The sequence below is a fragment of the Arvicanthis niloticus genome, chromosome 4 (assembly GCF_011762505.2).
Source record: "Arvicanthis niloticus isolate mArvNil1 chromosome 4, mArvNil1.pat.X, whole genome shotgun sequence".
Lineage (NCBI taxonomy): Eukaryota > Metazoa > Chordata > Mammalia > Rodentia > Muridae > Arvicanthis > Arvicanthis niloticus.
In genome coordinates this window covers 45,256,873-45,263,961 of record NC_047661.1, presented here as the reverse complement: position 1 = coordinate 45,263,961, position 7,089 = coordinate 45,256,873, and the positions used below count along the sequence as shown (strand labels likewise).

Sequence of the window (7,089 nt, the reverse complement as noted above, 5' to 3'; positions counted from 1 at the left end):
TGTCTCTCTCGCTGTTCTCTTTAGTCTCTTTTTGCTCTTTGTTTTCATGAGAGTTGGGTATATCCTATCCTAACTCATTCTTTCCAGGTGTTTTCTGATTCACCACTTTGTCTGCCCCTCAATTAGATATTTCAAACATGACTGCTTTCTTCTACAAACTAACTTTTCCTTCATTTTGTGGGGTTAAAGATGTACACTAAGGGCATGTCTGTATTCCAGGCAGATCACACAGACATAGAAAGTCTTTGGATATTATCCTCTGCCAGAGCAGCCATGTTGTTGAATTAAAATTCTTCTACAGCCTGTCTACTGTTCTAGCCATCCTTGCAGATTAGACATTTTAAAGAGAGGCACATACCACTCTCTTTTTGTCTATTAACTTGCTTCCTAGGGAAAGATTTTACATAGTTCTAACAAAGCAGAGATGACACAGTGATGGGTCAGGGATGAGCTGGAGCATATCTTGGCCATAGCTTCTTAGTTATGCATATCTCGTACTCTTTATTCCTACCAGAACCTCTTGGTCAATATCCCACAGACAAATTTTGATGGGGGCGGGTGGTATCACTGAACTCTTTTATCTGTTCTTCTTCCCAAAATGAATAATTTTTTTATCTGACTCCATCTCTTACCTTTTTAATAGATATTTTGGAGACTGCTGCCCAGGGTCCAAGTTGCTATATTACAATATGGTAACACTGTCATTTTATCTCTGTACATCTTTAGAGAGAAGCAGAGTGATCTCTTTTTCTTCCACGATGTCAGCTGACCCTAATCAGCCTTTCCATATTTTCAGCTCAACCACTGTATGTTCTTTTTTTTTGAGACAGAGTTTCATTGTGGAGCCCTGGCTGGCCTGAAACTTGCTGTGAAGACTGGCTTTTAACTCACAGAGATCCTCTTGCCTCTGCCTGTTGAAATTTCTACTGAAATTCTAAGCCCCCCTCCCTGCCTTGTTGTTCTTCCTTCTCCTAAAACAACAGACTATTCTTGAGTTCCTCTCCATATCTGTTTTCTGTATCTTTTAACTAGAAAAGCAAGAACCTCCAAACAGGTATTGTGTCTTCTGTGAAAAATAGAATAAACAAATGAGTTGTTAATCCAATTGCTAGTCTAACAATGGATTCAAAATGTCATAACCACTCTGTGACACAGTAGACTGGATTGTCAACTAGCATACTCATGTAGAAGAAGGTTGAAGTCATAGAACTGATATTATAAAAGAATTACCAATAGATTTTCTTAGGAGACATTAAGTTATACAAGTGCAGTTTAGCTACAAGGAGCAGTGTCCTGCAACTACCCCAAAGATAAGTAGGCCTATTAAAGATAAGCAAAAATTAGGATGTTGGGATATATGTGTTTACTCACTAGGATTGACCAACCATTGGGCCCTTTCTCAAAGACATACTTCTAAGGGGCAACTCAGCGGAAAACAGTGTAGGGTCACAACCATCATTAAGTCCTCATATGTCATTAAGTTCCCTGTTCTTTGGAAAAACATAATTTCACCAGGTAGGCAAGATGACTCTGGGTAACAACTGTTTGAAAAAAAAGAACAATACTAATACACTAAAAATAATTCAGGCAATTGTAAAATCTGTGCTATGTAAAAAAAAAAAAAATCTCTTATCTACCTATGTGACAGACTTGCAGTGTCCTGTCTCTGTTCAAATTGTTCAAAATATAATTTCAGGCTGGCATCTGAAAGAAATTTAAGTAGGTCACGGTTTGTGAAATCATAATACTTGTGCTGGAGAGATGGTCCAGAGATTAGGTGCAATGGCTGCTCTTCTAGAGGACCCTGGGTCAATTCGAGCACCCACATGGCGACTCAAACTTGCTGGTAGCACCAGTTGAAGGAGATCCCATGCCATACACAGAGATATATGCACTCAAAACACCAAAGTAAAATAACAGCAAAATGTGTATGCCTAAGGTATATATATATAACTTTGTAAAAGTTTCTGTTCAAAGCTAAGTATTATTTAAGTCTTTTTAATCGCAGTTGGCCAGGTCTTAAGTAAAGAATTTTTCTTTCAGCTCTAAGTGTGCTGAGTGATTTCTCACTGACAAGGCATACTATTCCTATTATAATACTCATGTAAGTAATTAGCTTGTTTTAAAACAATAGTATAAATATTAAGGATCACACAGATGAACATACTGACTTCAAAGGAGTAGAAAAATAATATTTGTATTATTTCAATGGCATAAAAATTAATGGCAGAAATATAAACAAAAACTGTTCAGTTTGACTTAGATGTCCTCCACAATTTTGGGCATTTGAGGATTTGGTCACCTGTTGATGGCCCTGTTTGGGAAAACACAGGCAGTGTGGTCCTGCTGGAGGAACAATGTCACTGAGGGTGGGTTCTGAGGGTGTGTTAAAGGCATATACCATTTCAAGTTCACTCTGCCTCCATCTTTCAGTTCCAGACACCACACCTTCTTGCTATCATGGGCTATGATAGCGATGGATTCCTATTGCTCTGGAACAGGAAGCCCAAAACAAACCCTTCCTTCTGTAAGTTGCTTTGATTGTGGTGTTTTATCACAGCAGTAGAAAAGTAACTTATTTAGTGATATCAGCTTATGGAGAAATATGGTGGAGAAAGCACAGGTGTAGCCGTGTTCCATTTGGACCAAAGTGAGGGTTCCAAAGAACCAAAGGTCACCAGTCTCTCATTTTAATCTGCTTGGCATTTTCTCTCCCCACATGCTGGCTATTTTATGCTCCAGTATAGAGTTAAGACTCTTGCTTCTTGTTCTTGTTTGCGATCTTGTATTCTTGTTAGAATGGTGCAAGAATCCATGGACCTGCCAACAGCATTATACCAAAGTCTCATTTAATGAGCATTATTGAATAAAAAGTTGAATTTGTTTTACTAAATCCAAGTGGAAAGTTGTAGTGGAGGTTAGATCTAGAATGCTTTACATTTGACCTCAGTTACTTCTTGGAATAAGATAAAGGAAAATGTCACACACATTAAGCATACCATTTCAAAAAGCATACCATTTCACACTTGTTAAACTTTGTGTTATAACAAAACAATTTGTTTTGGCAAGAATGAAAAACAGTAAAAAATACATTTTTATATCAATATTTCCAGTGCCTCATATAAAAATTTAAAAAGCATTTAAAAACAAGACTCAGACTCCAAACACACTTTGAGACTCTACTGTAGAGAACTTGCAGAACAGTAACTAAATGGTCATATTTGTCATCAAATAAAAAATTATGAGGTGATTTTAAAACTTTTGGTTATTACACAATGCAAGAAAGGGTTAGTCATCAGGTTCAGTCATCACCAGGCTCAGAGAGAACTCACTATTCTTGTATTCACTGTGCACAGTTCCATGAGTTTTTCAAAGTGAGCTCCCAAAGCTGCCAGCACAGTATTATGTGCTTTAGAAATCTCTTCCTTCAAGTGTCTCCTTTATATTTTAACATTGATGTAAACAAGTCATAGCTGTGCAAACACCATTGTGGTACAGATAGGGAAAGCAGTGGGCTTTGAAGACACTTGGCTTTCTGTAGGGTAATAAGGAGGCTGAGAGAGGCCTTCTTTAAAAATTAGGTTTGTTTACTTGTTTTCCCTATGTGCTTGGTGATTCTTGGAAAAGACAAAGTCATCTCATTCAATGATTTTAATGAAGGTTTAAAATGTAAGCATTCTTACTGACTTCAACCTGCGAGGTAGATATGTGCTATGGCCTTTTTTTAAGATGACTTCAATCAGGAAACAAAGAAAGCCCATGCATTTAAGTTTCATGGATAGAACAAATATTAGAGGAAAGAGGTTGCTGACCTCAAAGATAAATGTCAACATCAGATTTTGGCCAATATAGCCTCTGATTAATCCTGAAGGCAAAGTTATGAATTATCATCAAGAACAATATCTAATAGCAAAATAGTCTTTCCTTCGGAGTTGTCATGGATCCCTCCACCCTATTATGTTAATCTACATTATGCAAAGTCAGGTATAATTTTATCATGACTCCTCAAACAAAGTTTAACTATTTGGCTCTAGTTGCCTTTAGCACACACATGAGAAATAAGTTCAATAACATGAATTTTATTGAATGTTAAAATCAACACATGGAAATGATGTCTTATGAATTTATTTGTTCACTCATTATTCATGAATAAATGAATGATTTGATGAATACAATAACAATGAAAGGAAATATGTACAGGTTGGGAAACGGACACAAGTTTTTACTGAGTCACGGAGAAAGAAAGGAAGCCATTAACACAGAGGAGTTGCCAGACAAGGACCAAGAATAAACATAGTTTTCTCTGTGGGTTTTATGGGGACCACTTGTGGTTTCTACTGGCAAATGTGCTTGACTTGTACTGACGCTTTTCCAGTATCCAGTCTTGGTTTAAAACTACATTTTAATCCAATGAACTACATCGTGAGTGTTTTAGAGACTACCAAAGATCAGGTGTTTTGCTTAAGCCACATTCACAAAGGTCACCTCTTCTTGATTGACAAGTTAATTCATCTTTTCTCAATGCTTATCTTCCTTGACCTTTGTTATAAGAATTGACATTCTTGACTACCCCATAATTAATGACATCTCCTGGAGTGACTATGTCACTGAGTGTTCTCTCCATTCTCTTAGTGGATTATTTCTCTGGAATATTCTTCTGTCTTTCTACTCCATGTGATGTGCACTGTTTTACTTCCATCTTCCTCCCTTCAGTTTTGGGAGCTCCCATTGGCTCCATCCCTAGTTATAAATTTCTGGGGACAAGTGGTCCCAAGAAAACCCACAGAGCAAACTATGTTTATTCTTGGTCCTTGTCTGCCAACTCCTCTGTACTAACTGATTCCTTTCTTTCTCTGTGACTCAGCAAAACCTTGTGTTCATTCCTCAAACTGTACATATTTCCTTCTTCATTGTTATGATATCCATCAAATCATTCATTTATTCATGAAGTGAACAAATAAATAACTCATCATTTCCATGTGTTGATTTCAAAAATTACATTTTGTAAGTTTGGTTTTGACTTTGAATTTTTATCCTCCAGTTTTGCAATAGAATAAATATTCTTGCTTTTGGTAATTTACGTAGGTGTCGATCCATTTTTTTCCCTTACTATAATAAAAACCCTGAAGCTGGGTAATTTTACAAAACATAAATTTACTTATCTCACAGACACAGGTACATTATGCAGAGGCTTGAGAATATGACACTAGAATTATAATATCTTTCAGAAGAACCTCACAGTGGATGGCAGCACAGTGGCAACAAGGAGTGCAAGATGGAGAGTTCACATTTCCAGGCTGGATGGCAAATAGGGGAGGAGTTGTTTTGTAAGAACATTCTCTTTCATGAGAATGAAGTCTCCTTTCCAAGGGCATGCCTTCAATAACCTCCTAATCTCATAATATCTACCTATGGATACAGTACTATTCCCCAATAGCATCAAAAGGCAGACCACTCTGAGCTCATAAGATCAAATTTGGGAATATTTCAAACAGGTAACAGGTGAAGTAAGAGAGAAATCAATAATGGTCCAAGATTTCTTCAAACAAAGGATGTCACTAACTGCTCTCATAGCCTGGTCTCTGCTTCATCATATGGTCCTATACCATTTAATTTAAAAGGCCCTGTGTGGGATGAGAAGCCAGAGACATCTGTTTGAAAAGGTGATGGATTACTCCATTCATATTAATTTTAGGGAGCATCGGGAAACAATTATTGATTGGAGAAAATGTATCAAGCATGAAAATTTTAGGAGAGTGATTTAGTATAGACAATAATTATGAAAACACTGTATTCTGGCAATTCCAATGTCTAGTTCTCTAGTCTTAAATAAAAACCAAAGAGTATTATGGGACTAAAGAGCAAAGCTATTGGGAAAGGTCTTTGAATTTTTGTCAGTCAGTGCAGAACACCATTCACATTACACATTTTTAGGGCTCATTCCCATAGGAATGAAGGAAAAGACTATTTAGGGAATAACCTTCATTTCACTTAAGAACATAAGCATTTGTGAGATATTCTTTATATTAAATAAAAAGAACATACCAGCTTTAATATTTTAGATGCTATAGAAATTGGGAGAGTGTTAATATTTAGTTTAGCTTGGTATTAGGAATATATCATCAACATTTGGAATAGAGACAAAGGCACCAATATTCAGTAGACAAATGCTGATGCTTTGCAAGCCTAAGGACCAGAGCTCAAATCACCAGCACCCATATAAAAAGGCAGACATGGAAGCATGTACCTGTGATCCCAGGACTGGAGAGCAGAGTTAGGCAGACCCCAAGAGCTCAATGGCCAGTCAGTTTGGCTGAAAGGTGAACCTCCACTTTAAGGAAAGACCCTGTATCAGGACAATAAAGAGAAAGCAACAGAAGAAGACATCTGCATTCCTGTGTGGCTACTATATACACTGTACACTTGCATGCATGCACCACACATGTACACTACATACACATAACACACAACACACACTAAACACAACAAAAATAATAATATGACAAAATAAAAAAAATTAAAAAAAGGTCAAGAGTGGTTCAGTTCTACCTTTTATATTTAACAGATGAGAAAAGAGAGTAACATGTGTTAAGTGACATCAACAGGGGCAAATGGGCTTAAAGCCTAAATTATTTAGTCAATTAAAGCTTTCTTAATTATCAATATGATATACATATGGATAAAGTTCTACACTTGATCTTAGCCAAAAGGCCAAGAAGCGATGAAGGAATAAAGTTCTTTTAAACTAAAAAGAATGTATTTTATGGCTAGCTCTGATACTGTGTAGCTGAAGAAAAAATCATGAAGTCACAATGCTAGGTCTTCTTACCTATAAGTCAGGATTTATTTATTATGCCTGATTATCATAAGGGAAAATGCCATGATGTATAGGAAAGCATCATACTTCACTAACTGAGGTCTCTTCAAATATTTAAAACTTAAATATTTGTTCAGTGTGTGTGTGTGTGTGTGTGTGTGTGTGTGTGTGTGTGTGTGTGTGTGTATCTGCCATCTGAGAGACATGAGTAAAATGCAAAAAAAAAAAAAAAGACTCTAGGTGGTACACCGGATCACTCTTTTGCCTCTTTA

At 36.6% G+C, this 7,089-nt stretch overlaps 1 pseudogene; it reads right to left on the bottom strand.

The window, feature by feature from the left end:
* Window positions 1-6,580: 6,580 nt before the first annotated feature.
* Window positions 6,581-6,723, bottom strand: LOC117708080 (U2 spliceosomal RNA; annotated as a pseudogene).
* Window positions 6,724-7,089: the final 366 nt, after the last annotated feature.